Raw genomic sequence first — 7,725 nt, 5'->3', positions numbered from 1 at the left:
GCCAGCCTTTTAACTACAATATAGGAAGCAGAAGGTACTGGTGCAATGCTTCAAATTTCTGAGAAAGATGAATTCTAGTCTAGAAGTCTATACCTCATGAAGTGACCAATCCGGTGTGAATGTAACCTAAAGACATTTTCAAAAAACCTAGGTCTTTTTATTATTCTTAGATCTGCCGTACACTTTCCCAGCAAGCCACAGAAGGATGTTTTCCTATAAAATAAGAGATTAAATCAAGAAAAAGGAAGATCTGGCATCCAGGACAAAGGAGATCCACACAAGAAAGAGGAAAAGGGAAATTCCACAGGTGTGGAGCATCTTATACAGGATAATGGAGGGCTCAGGGAGAAATATTTCCTCCCAAAAAAGGAACTGATAGACATATATGATAGTTTTGACCACATAAAAATTTGAAGGAAGACTTATTGAAGAATATGGAAAGATTTAGCCAGCGCCTCAAAAACAGAAATGTAAGTGAAAAAGAAGCAGTTTATTCCAAGAATAACATTCAATTACTCAAGAGAGGGAAATACAGTCATAATACATTACTTGACTCAATGATGAATAATTGTTGTAGAGTCATAATAAAAACATGAAGTATTGATTTATGTAAAAGTAATAAGACTGTATTCTGGAAATAGGAGGGGAAATGTGGTATAAGGAGCTACATTTATGTTACCTATAGTAGGAAAAAATATCTAAAATAGAAAAAAAGAAGTACAGTATATCATGTTTCTTAGAAATACAAAAGCAAATACCCTAAGAAATAGCTAATGTAGTAAAATGTGGCTGTTCACCAGGCATGGAAGAGGTGGGGCAGGAGACTGATAACTTCACTGTGAGCCTTGCAGTCACGCAGCAAGTGTGAGGCAGACTGAGGAAGCTTGTCTGGAAGAGTCCTCCGGAGCTACCTTAGTCCATCGACATTTGCTGGCTGCCTACACTATTGCAGTCCCATCTAGCAATAATAAGTAGTATTTGTGCTCACCTGTGGGAATCTGGGAGAGGTCATTAGACTAGGTGATGGGCAGGAAGAGGCAATACAAAATGGCCTTCCAGAGGCTGGACCCTGTAGAGGGACACCCTTGGCAGATGACAGGGGGATCCTGAATTCTTTCTTTTCCTTCCTCCTTCCCTCCCTCTCTTCTTCCTTCCCTCCTTTCTTTCCTTTCTCCCTGCTCCTTCTTTTCTCCTTCTCTGTTCTTCTCCAATAAATGTTGTTCTTACCTATCTCTGAATCTCTCTGTCATCTATCATCTGTTTGTATTATCTAGATCTTTGTATCTAGCTATCATATATCGTCTATTTGTGTTAGTCATGGTTTTCCCAAGGAACAGACAAATAAGATATATGCATGTATATGTATATATATATATATATATGAGGGAATTTATTATAGAAATTGGCTCACTCAGTTATGGAGGCTGAGAAGTTCCACAATCTGCCGTCAGCAAGCTGGAGAACCAAGAAAGCTGGTAGTATAATTAAGCTGGAGTCTAAAAGCCTGAGAACTGGGAGAACTGGAGGCATCTTTCCTTTTCCTGCCTGCTTAGAAGAATGCTGACTTTGCCTACTCAGTTTCTGGGATTTCATTATGAAGGGCCCCGATGATGTAAATCCTGGTCTGAGTCATAAGGCCCAAAAACCAACAGAACATCACATTAGTGAGGGTGATCTTTACTCAGTCTACCAATTCAAATGCTAATCTCATCCAGAACATCCTCACAGACACACCCAAAATAACGTTTTATCAGCTATTTGGGCATCCCTTGGCCATCAAGTGGACAGATAAATTTAACCTTTCTTTCTACCTTCTTTCCTTTCCTCCTTCCTTCTTTTCTTCCTTCCTCTCTCCCTCCCTCCCTCCCTTCCTCCCTCCCTTCCTCTCTCCCTTCTTTCCTCTCCTTCTTATCTCCTTTCTTTCTTTCTTTCTTTCTTTCTTTCTTTCTTTCTTTCTCTCTCTCTCTCTCTCTCTCTCTCTCTTTCTTTCTTTCCTTCCTTCCTTCCTTCCTTCTTTCCTCCTATTCTGAAAGAAAAAAATGTATATGTAGATAAGTGTTACTAAATAATAAACCCTGCAGTGAATTGCTGGGGGTTTGTCTAAATGACCTTTAAAATATTTTCCCCAAGGGCTCATGGTATGCCATATGCTATGCCAAGTGTTGTTGATGGACCACTAGTGTCATTATCCACCTGGAAGCTTGTTAGAAGTGCATATTCCTGGGCCTCCCTCATACCTCCTGAATCATATGTGCCCCCCAGATAGAGCTCAGGTATCTGCATTTTAATAAACTCTTTTGGTGATTCTGATGCATGCTGAAATTTCAGAACACTGCTCCAAATATCACAGCATCTTTCCTTTTCCTGCTGGCTCAGGAGAATGCTGACTTTGCCCATTCAGTTTCCAGGATTTCATTATGAAGAATTGGATTAATGAGAAGAATGAAGATCAGCTTGACAGGGTAAGCCCTGGAAGAAGAATAACTCAAAATGGAAAAGATTAAGCGAACGAAGGACAAGATAGGAAAACCTTAGCATAGGCCAGGTTTTAGACAAAATTCTAAAAAGTTTTAGAGACAGAAGGAAGCCTGTGGGGGCAGTTATTGTCCCTGGTGTTATGGGCTGAGAGTAAGAAGGGATTTTGAAGTAGATAAAAGATGAGGTATCCCCAGGAGTGCTGATGCATAGGGGCACATGTACCCCAATGGTCATAGCAGCACTCTCAACAATAGCCAAATCATGGAAAGAGCCTAAGTGTCCATCAACTGATGAATGGATCAAGAAGATGTGGCTTATCTATACCATGGAATACTACATGGCATTGACAAAGAATGAAATCTGGCCATGTGTAGCAACATGGATGGAACTTGAGGGTGTTATGCTGAGTGCAATAAGTCAGGCAGAGAAAGACAGATACCATATGTTTGCACATATAGGTGGATTAGGAGGAACTTAACAGAGGACCATGAGAGAAGAGAAGGGGAAAAATAGCTGGGGAGAGGGAGGGAGGCAAATCATGAGAGACTCTTGAATGCTGAGAACAAACTGAAGGCTGATGGGGGTAGGGGAGAAGGGAAAGGGGGTGGCGGGCACGGAGGAGAGCACTGGAAACCAACTTGACAATAAACTATTTAAGAACAAAAAAGAAAGAGAAAAACATTAAATGGAAACTCAGATTGATATAATAACTGAAAAATCAAAATAAAAACTGAATATAAAAAATAATTCATTATCTTATTTGAGGTGAATTACAAAATAATACTGGAGTGAGCCACCATGAGGGAAAGTACCAGCAAAGGAGAATAAAAGTTCTGGATTGCCTCAAAAGGCTTTATCTGTATTCTATAATCAAGCTGTCAATGAAAGATTAAAGTGGATAAAAGTGGTATAAACAAACAAACAAACAAACAAAAAAGGATGAGGTATCCCAGTGGCATTTTGTGAATGTCCACCATAAAGATTTCAATTGTTTTCCAATTTTACTTTTGGATCGTATTAAATGGATATTCATATGAATATGAAAGTGTGTCAAGTCTAGCTGCCAGGTGCTTCTCTGTGGGATCTGTGAGGAACTAGGTACCAACATTTGCCTGTTTCATATTATTTAATGGCAGTTCTTTTGACTTACCTGTTTTTTGTTTTTCTTTTTCTAGGTTGTGATTACTGGATAGATCTGTGGGGAGATCGCCCTTGGATTAGATTATCATATTAAATGGCCAGTGCAGGACACAGCTCGCTCTTTGAGTCAAACTGGTCACTGCTGACTCAAAGGTCACAGGATTATTAATACATATTACTTTTCGTTTCTCGTTGAGCATGGTTCTTTAGCCTCCCTGATTTTCACTATGTTTTATTTTATTTTATTTTGGTGCTGCTACTCTCTTATATAGACATGTCTTGGCCTTGTCAACTCTAGAAATTTCATCACTTCTGAAATCTCAAATTTACGGTTTTTAAAAATATTCCTAGCTCACTTGCTCAAGAGCGCCCTCTCCAGGGCATTTGTCTGATGAGCAAATCCTGTTGCTTCTTCCAGGTAAGGCCCCCAACCTGGCAACTGTTTACTGTCTTCACCACTAACACGCACACTGAAGCCGCCCTCAGCTGTAGATTATACTAACTGCTCGCCCAGCTTCTACTCTCACTTTGCTAAGGTTTATTGCTTATAGCAGCCAGAATCATCCTTTGCGATGTAAATCAGATCATTTTACATCCCTGTTTAAAAATCTTCCCACAGTTTTTTCAAGCCATTGGAATGAACCCAAACCCTTCAATAAGTATAGGCTGTAAAGCTCTATCTGACCTAACACTTGGTTTCCTGTCCAAATTTACTATCCTGTGCTAGCTCCCTTGCCCATGATTCAAATTTCTGAGAAAAAATTTGCCTTCCTTGCATTTCCTTAAACTGGAGGATGACAAATTATGGCCTATGGCCAAATCCGGCCTGTTGCCTGTTTTTGTAAATATAGTTTTATTGGATGATGGCCACACACATTCATTTATATGTTGTATATGGCTGGTTTTATACTATAATGGCAGAGCTTAGTAGTTGTAACAGAGATCTAATGATCCTTAAAGCCTAAGTATTGACTATATGATCCTTGACACAAAAAGTTTACCAATCCCTGCCTTAAACACATCAAACACATCTGCCAGGGCCTTGCAGTTGCTGTTTTTTCTGTTTCAGACGTAACTTCCCTATATAACTCAAATATCTCCCTCTTTTCACTTCATGTTTTCTTTCTTTCTTTCTTTCTTTCTTTCTTTCTTTCTTTCTTTCTTTCTTTCTTTCTTTCTTTCTTTCTCTTTCTTTCTTTCTTTCTTTCTTTCTTTCTTTCTTTCTTTCTTTCTTTCTTTCTTTCCTTCCTTCCTTCCTTCCTTCCTTCCTTCCTTCCTTCCTTCCTTCCTTCCTTCCTTCCTTCCTTCCTTCCTAAACGTTTATTTATTTTTGAGAGACAGAGAGCACAAATGGAGGAAGAGCAAAGAGAAGGGGACAGAGGATCTGAAGCAAGATCCCTGCTGACAGTAGCTTAAGCTTAGTAAATCCAATGCGGGGCTCGAACTCACACACCATGAGATCATGACCTGGGCTGAAGTTGAACGCTCAATTGACTGAGCCACCCAAGTGCCCCTCACTTCATGCCTTTATTTAAATGTTACCTCCACCAATGCCCTCACTAATTATCCTATTTAAAAATCAGTCCCTATCACTCTTTAGTTTTTCTTATTGATTTACTTTAAATTCGTCTGAAATTTTGCATCTCTTTGTTTGTAGATGTGATGGAGACAGCTAGTGAACCACCTAGGATTTGCCCCTTTCTTCCATAGTGTAGCATTGTTTCTAGAAGCAGCTGCTCACCCCAGGATCATATTTCCCAGCCCCTTATTTCCAGGTGGGTTCACTTGACTACCTCTGACCAATGGAGTATGTGCAAAAGTTGGTTGGTATATGTCCCTTCTGGGCAGAGATGGTGAAATGTCTGGGATACCAACTGCTCACTCTCTCTCTCCCTCATATGTTGATGATAGCGTCACAAGATAGAAAGAGTCTGGATCCTGGGTTATTCCCTGGAGGAAAGCTGCCAGTCTAGAACCATTTACATTAGATTTTTTGTTTTTTTGTTTTTTTGTTTTTTTTTTTTAGTGTGAGTCTGCTGCTAACAAATTCCTGACTGGGCTGATTGGCTCTCAGCCAAATTAATGATCTTAGACTGCAAAATATCCCACTATTTTTGTCTATGAGGTGCATGCTCTGCCTGTGCTTCTGCATGTGACTGCAGTCTTGTTGCTAGAGCACGAGCTGGAACAGGGCCTCTTGAAACCCAGGCTAGCAAGTCACACACCATCGCTTCTATTGGTCCAGGCTGCTCACAGGGCCAGCCCAGACTTAATAAAAGGGGAAACATACTCAATTGCTTTGTGAAAAGATGACAAAGACACATTGCAAAGTGTTAGCATACAGAGATGGGAGGAATTGTAGCCATCAGTGGCAAGCATCTACTCAAGCTTATTACATTGTTTCCTTAGAGAATCACGTTCTCTGAGTTACCTATCCTGTGTGTATGTGTGCATGTGTCTCTTATGGAAGTTCAGACTGCCATAAGAAAATACCATAAACTGGGTGGATTATAAACAACAGAAATTTATTTCTCACAAATCTAGAGGATTGAAGTCTGAGATCAGGGTGCCAGCATGCTTGGGCTCTAGTGAGAGTGCTCTTCTGTTTTGAGGATTGCTAATTTCTCTTTGATTCCTCATGTCATAGGAAAAGGGCAAGAGAACTCTCTGGAGTCTCTTTTATTGGGGCAGGGATTTCATTTCTGAGGACCTCACCCCATGACCTAATAACCTCCCAAAGGCCTCACCTCCTACCTAATACTGTCACTTTGGGGGTTAGGATTTCAACATATGAAAATTGTGGGGACACAAACATTTAGTTTATTGCATTGTATTTGAACACTTATGTAGATATGTATAAGCTACAACTCAGAAGTGCGCATGTGTGTATATATAGCATATTTATAATGCATACAGAAATAACTTACTAATATGTTGGTATACACAGTAAGCCTCTCTTATCTGAGGTTTTGCTTTCTGCAATTTCCATTCCTCCTGGTCAACCATGGTCCAGAAGCACATGATCCTCCTTCTGACATATCATCATAAGGTCCTTAGCCTAACACTATGTCACAATGCGTATCTCATCTCATGAGATACTTCATCTCATCATGTAGGCATTTTATCATCTCACAAAGTCATGAGAAGGACAAATACAGTACAATTAGATATTTTGAGAAACAGAGATGGCACGTTCAAATAACTTTCACATTATAGCATTTTGTTATAATTATTCTATTTTTAGTCTTAGTTATTGTTGTTAATCTCTTTCTGTGCCTTATTTTTAAGTTAAACTTTATTATAGGTATGTATGTATAGGAAAAAACATAGCATATATAGGGCTCACTATCTGCAATTTCAGACATCCACTGGGGGGCTTGGAACATATCCCCTATAGATGAGTGGGGATGACTATATTAGTGAACATATGAACAACATCTGAATAAGAGATACTTGTGGATTGTCTATTTATTGTCTAAAGTCATTTGTAGAAGGATCTATGCATTACATCTTGCTTAGAAGATGTGCAACTTCTAAGTCAATAATATGTATTTTTTGTTCAGATAAGAAATGTGTAATTCACCACTGATCTTTGTTTAGTTTGGCTTCTAGAAAAGCTCAGAGTTGAACCGAATATTGTTGCTTATTTCTGATTTTAGCTTAATTGTTTCCCACTATTTTTTTTTTTTTTTGAGAAAAACAAAGTGAATGTGAGCAGGGGAGGGGCAGAGAGTGAGGGAGAATCTCAAGCAGATTCTGTGCTGTCAGCACAGAGCCCAGTGTGGGGCTCAAACTCATGAAACCATGAGATCATGACCTGTGCTGAAATGAAGAGTCAGATGCTCCACCTACTGAGCCACTCAAGAGCCCTTCTCACTTCTTAGAATTAGTTATCTCTTTCATTTTTGACTTTATTGTGTACTTGTATTAATTATAAGCACTTCAAACATTTTTGAAATTAGATAAGGAGCAATTAAAACATTAAAAAATACAAGAATGTGTCTTTTATAGTATCAGATAAGTTTTCACTTGGGAGAATGATGTTAATGCATGCTAGAAAAGACTGGAGAACCAAATGTTGGGATCATTTCACACTGGTAATATTTG

Source organism: Hyaena hyaena, unplaced genomic scaffold (assembly GCF_003009895.1).
Source record: "Hyaena hyaena isolate Hyena2069 unplaced genomic scaffold, ASM300989v1 scaffold_1323, whole genome shotgun sequence".
Taxonomy (NCBI): Eukaryota; Metazoa; Chordata; class Mammalia; order Carnivora; family Hyaenidae; genus Hyaena; species Hyaena hyaena.
The sequence above is the reverse complement of the archived record's forward strand: the minus strand, read 5'-3'. Positions refer to the sequence as shown.